Source organism: Gymnodraco acuticeps, unplaced genomic scaffold (genome assembly GCF_902827175.1).
Source record: "Gymnodraco acuticeps unplaced genomic scaffold, fGymAcu1.1, whole genome shotgun sequence".
Taxonomy (NCBI): domain Eukaryota; kingdom Metazoa; phylum Chordata; class Actinopteri; order Perciformes; family Bathydraconidae; genus Gymnodraco; species Gymnodraco acuticeps.
In genome coordinates, this window is record NW_022990423.1 from 529,133 (window position 1) to 535,132 (window position 6,000).

Here is a 6,000-nt window from a genome sequence, read left to right on the forward strand (position 1 = left end):
ACTTGCACATGTATGACTTACTCCCACCTCTGGTATACAGGAGACAGAGGGAGACGTTATCCTGTCACTGCGAGTCTCAGTATGCTCCGTTCCTCTTGTGTTTTGTTTTTTTGTCTAAACTTTGTTGTGTCTGTATGAAACGTCATTTTGAGAGACCATGCTTTTGATCCTGTGGATTACATGTGCCTTCTGTAGACCATGTCTGGCCATTCAACTTTCCAAGACACACCTGAGTGACAGCACGAACAGGTATGGTGAGGAGCTCCGGCCTCTACGCTGCTACAGACGCGAGGCAATGCTAGAGCTACAATGCGATCGGCCTCCTACGAATACACCAAGCCATCTGTGCTCTTCGTTATTGGATGAAATCCCTCGGGAGCCGCTTAGAAACACAAGGAAAAAGAGCCGAGGAAGGAGGGGAGGCATTCAGAATACGGCGGAGATTCAGCCGGCCACCACTTCCATCCATCATTCTCACAAACCTGCGCCCATTGAGCAACAACGTGGACACACTAAGGACATACACAAGGTACTGTCATGAATTGCTCCGTTCCTCTTGTGTTTTGTTTTTTTGTCTGAAAACCAGAGGAGGCGGTATTTGTGTGTTTATTAATGATCTGTGGTGCCGATCATACTCCGTAAAATGTAAAACCTGCAATCCCAACGTAGAAATTCTCGGCATGACGTTAAGACCCTTTTATCTGCCTAGAGAATTCGGGTGTATTTTACTGTTTGTTGTTTAGGTGCCTCCCAGCGGCAGAGGACACTGTGTTCACGAGCTGCAACTCAGCCACCTCGATGCACCGGCAATAGTGCTCGGGGACATGAAGCAATGTCGCCTGGAGACTGTGTTACCTGGGTTCCAGCAGTATGTTAGGGATCACAGCAGGAAAGACAATATCCTGGACAAATGCTTTGTTAATGATAAAGGAGCCTATGTGTCTAAATACAGACCACCAATACTGAACTCTGATCATAATGTTGTGAATATGATACCAGTGTATAAGACCAAACTCAAAGGAACCAGAAAAGAAAGTAATAAATAATATGTGACTTAGGACATAAAACAAAGACTATGGAGCACTTGAACAGACAGAGAGAGAACTGAAAGTCAAATTGAGGGAATCAAAACACACAGAGAGCTTTTGAGAAATGCTTTTAAAGCCAAAGATCCCAAAAAAGTGTGGGACACCATGAGAACCGTGACAGGAATGACCTCTTCAGCTAAACCTATTGTGACGCACAAACTTGATCCATACCAATTTGCCTATAAGCAAGGGGGGTGGTACTACAAGGGACTGAAAACTCATCTCCTTCGACTCCACTTCGAGCTATATAACTATTAACAAAGCACTTATATACTAATAAAGGGCTGGCTTATCTAAAGCCAGTTGAGTAGCACTTGAAATGTTTTTGCTCTATGAAGCCTGATGTACTTATATGATTCTGTTTTCTTCAAGTTTGTATTTTGTTGGTCGAACGCACTTATTGTAAGTCGCTTTGGATAAAAGCGACTTACAACAGCTAAATGCAATTTAATGTAATGGTACTGTTGCTACTCTGGTTCACATCATCACTAAACGTCACACCTATGCAAGAGCCCTCTTCCTAGACTTCTCAGCAGCAACAAAATACAAGCAGACATCTTTGTGTCAAAAATGGCCAAAATGGAAGTAAATCCATACCTGATTTACTGGTATGCCGCTTTCCTCACCAGTAGAGAGCAACTTGACCAAACCCTGTCATCTGCCATCACAACCAATGTAGGGGCCCCCCAGAGCTGCGGGAGTTCAGCTGTGCTCTTAGCTTCTTTTAGCTTCTTTTGATGACTTTACTGAACTGCTGTCTATAGTGGGTTTTGACTTTGACCGTCTAGTCATTGTTGGTGATTTTAACATCCATGTTGACAACCCCCAGGACAGAGGGGCTAAATAACTGTTTTGTGTTCTTGATAACTATGGTGGGGACCCTCTCATGACATCCAACTATAGGCCCATCAGTATCTTACCCATAGAATCCAAGGTATTTGAGAAATTGATTGCCAAACAAATCATCAATCATCTCAACAACAGCTCCTTGTGTTCAAATTGAGAACCATAAGTCTAGTGTTTGTCAACTGGAGTACCGCAGGGCTCTGTATTGGGCCCAATCCTGTTTAGTATGTACATAAATGATCCGCCTTCTGTGTGTGGAGAATGTGATGTATGCTGATGATACAGTTGTGAGCTCACAGCTCCTCATATCTGTTCAGAAACTAGACAGAAGTTAAACAAGTACAAACCACAGACTGTCTGTGTCATGGCGAATACAGTCGCTGCTTTATTTATGTCTGTATAGGGCGTTCCGAGCTGAATAAGGGCGTCAAATGAAGGCAAGACGCCCGCCTGGCGGAAACGCTGGAATTAGGAATATATTGTGATGAAGTGCACACTGACCTGAGCTCCAGGGGTCTCTTTCTTCTCCTCCATGCTGCTCATCAGCTGTCCTGATGAAGACCACAGAGCTGCTTCATTATTAATATAATACAAATATTTAGATATAATTCATCATAAACTGTCAGGAGTGAAGAGGAGGAATTCAAAGAGTTTATTCAATGATATGTTCTATTTCTAGATGCTTATATGTAGTGTTTTATCACACCATGAGCAGTGCCTTGTCTTATCTATATTGCTGTGACGTAAACATGTTCCAAATTGATCCATTTAGTCAATGTGATGCTAAGCAGAGGAGAACATGATAGAAAGGTCAGATAGTTATTAACGTTACATGCAAATTACTTTAACCATTACGATAAAAAGTTGGTTTTCTGTGTAAATTATTATTAATATAATACAAATATTTAGATATAATTCATCATAATCTGTGTAGCAACTTACATTCTAACTTACAGCTCACAGTTTGTTCACTTTCATTTCATTAAAATGACTTTATTCACATAGAAAGTGACATTAATGGATGTTTGAACCATGGTTATAACGCTATCCGTGTGTAACTATCACTAAGTTAACACAGAAAGCAAACATTAGCTAGTGAGACTGTTTAATGTACTCCATGCAGGCCCGGACTGGCCATCGGGAGCACCGGGAGGTTTCCCGATGGCCTGGCCTGCTAAGTGGCCTGCTGGCCTGAGGAATTCTTTGTATGTATGTATTGTGAACGCAACGCTGCGCAAATGTGGGTCTGACTCTGCCTCACAGAGGGTGACTGGCTGTACATGATGTGGCCTGCCGACATGGCCACTTTCATACAGACCATACACTAATGCCCTCGATTGGTCTCTGTGTGTCATTCAAGCTCGGGAGGGTGTGTGTATGTGTGGGCGAGCGAGAGAGAGAAAGCGCGCGCACCGGTTACGTGTAGGCTATTATTGTTGTTAGCATCTGGTGCTAGCTAGCTGCGCTAACGGATATAAGGAGCTGTTTCAACAACAAGGTGGAGGAGAGTCCTCTCCTGTCAGACTGAGAGACTGATAACTACAGCTCAGGTGAGGTAAAGGACTCTGCTGAGTGTTTAGATAGTTAACTTAGTTCTCAGTGGGTCTCACGGTTTGGTCACCATTCATGTAAACACATATTTCCATTTGAGGGGGGAGTGATTAGTAAAATATAAATGAATAATAATAAAAAAAACGTTAACTAGGTGAAAAAATGTAAGATAAACTATTAAAACTTGTTGAGAGCTAAAACTAGTCTTTGCTTCTGCCTCAAAGAGGAGCAGGGGGAGAGGGGGGAGACAGGAGAGGCTGGTTCAGGAGCACAGACACACTCACAACTATAAATGAACCAAAAACAAATAAATAAACAAGTTTCAATGTTTTTTCATATTGGATATGGTATGTTATTGGTTATGGCCATGTTCTTATGATTTTATGATTATTTAAATGTATACAGTTCTGTTTCATATGGGTGTAGTCTCTTTATTTCCCCCTCAAAATGCACCAGATTGATGCATTTAAGTCCAACATTTAAAAAAAAATCTTACCGGGGGAGAATGCCCCCTATAGGATTTGAGGTCCACCCCCACTTAAAATATGTTCACATGAAAAGGTTCCTAAATAGATTTGCACATTTTTTTAAATAGTAACCCATCTCCATATGTTTATTTTTTGGTAGTAGATTTAGAGGGCTATCACTACGGGCAGCAACGCTGTAAATATTGACAAATAAATCCAGCAAAATGCCACAAAAAACTGGTAGTGGCCTGGCTGGGTGTATAATTCCCGGCCTGACTTATTGTCCCAGTCCGGCCCTGACTCCATGTATACAGTATTTTCTGTATATTGTGTATTCTTTAGATACTCTAGTGATATGTGTCATGTGTGTATACTTGCTGCTAATGCTTCATTTTTATTATAACTTATTGCGTCTTTTAAATATGTTTAACTCGTGTAATGCCTGAAAACACTTCTGCTGTGACACATTCATTTCCCACTTTAATATAAATCATTATTTAAATAAAGTATATCTATTTATCTAATGAGCTAAACCGTCGCTTAGCTTAGCGTTAGCTGCTAACTGAAGAACCCCATTCATTTCAATGGGAAAAATGCTACGTCACGGCGAATGGCGATGCTAATAAGCTAGTTAGCATATATTTAAAACCATATCTATGGTAAAGAGCACCAACACAACAACTCAAACCGTCTTAAACACAACTGGTGTAATAAATAACTAACATAAAGTCAGCTGAGCATTACATATCAACTGTTACTCCCCCAGAGCCGAACTGGAATAATAACTGTAGCTGTTAGCACATAGCCGTTAGCTTTCAGACTTTAGCTGTTAAACTGAAGATTACAGCTGTTGTGTTAAATAAAATAACTTCTGATTCGTGATTAACTGTAAACTAAGAGGTTTAATCCACTCACTTCTACTTCTACTTCTTCTACTTCTTCTTCTTCTTCTTCTTCTTCTTCTTCTTCTTCTTCCGTGTTTATTGGCGGTTGGCAAACCAACTTGTAGGCGCATTACCGCCACCAACTGGACTGGAGTGTGGACAAGAGACTATGCAGAAAACAAGAAACAAAAGAAACAAAACAAAGAACCAAAACTCTAGATTATTTTAAATGTATCAATTTCTCTTAGAAACTTAATAATCTCACAATATATATTGCCTGATGTTTTCCCTAACAGCCCTGATAGCGACAAGTCATGGAATTTTGCTTTCTTCAGTGTCTGGAAAAGCACATTTCTCTGAGTACTATATTTCCTGCAAAGCAGTAAAACATTCTCAACAGTTTCTGGCTGGCTGCAGTGTATACACTTTCCGGTTGGATGCTTTCCTATTATACTTAAAGTATGATTGAGACCTGTATTATACTTAATGTATGATTGAGACCTGTATTATACTTAATGTATGATTGAGACCTGTATTATACTTAAAGTATGATTGAGACCTGTATTATACTTAAAGTATGATTGAGACCTGTATTATACTTAATGTATGATTGAGACCTGTATTATACTTAAAGTATGATTGAGACCTGTATTATACTTAAAGTATGATTGAGACCTGTATTATACTTAAAGTATGATTGAGACCTGTATTATACTTAAAGTATGATTGAGACCTGTATTATACTTAATGTATGATTGAGACCTGTATTATACTTAATGTATGATTAAGACCTGTATTATACTTAAAGTATGATTGAGACCTGTATTATACTTAAAGTATGATTGAGACCTGTATTATACTTAATGTATGATTGAGACCTGTATTATACTTAATGTATGATTAAGACCTGTATTATACTTAAAGTATGATTAAGACCTGTATTATACTTAAAGTATGATTGAGACCTGTATTATACTTAATGTATGATTGAGACCTGTATTATACTTAATGTATGATTAAGACCTGTATTATACTTAAAGTATGATTAAGACCTGTATTATACTTAAAGTATGATTGAGACCTGTATTATACTTAATGTATGATTGAGACCTGTATTATACTTAATGTATGATTAAGACCTGTATTATACTTAAAGTATGATTA

The 6,000-nt window shown here is 39.1% G+C and overlaps 1 pseudogene; it reads right to left on the minus strand.

Moving 5' to 3' along the window:
• Positions 1-4,921, minus strand: part of LOC117551909 — a 430,097-nt pseudogene extending 425,176 nt beyond the window's left edge.
• Between the last annotated feature and the right edge of the window lie 1,079 nt (positions 4,922-6,000).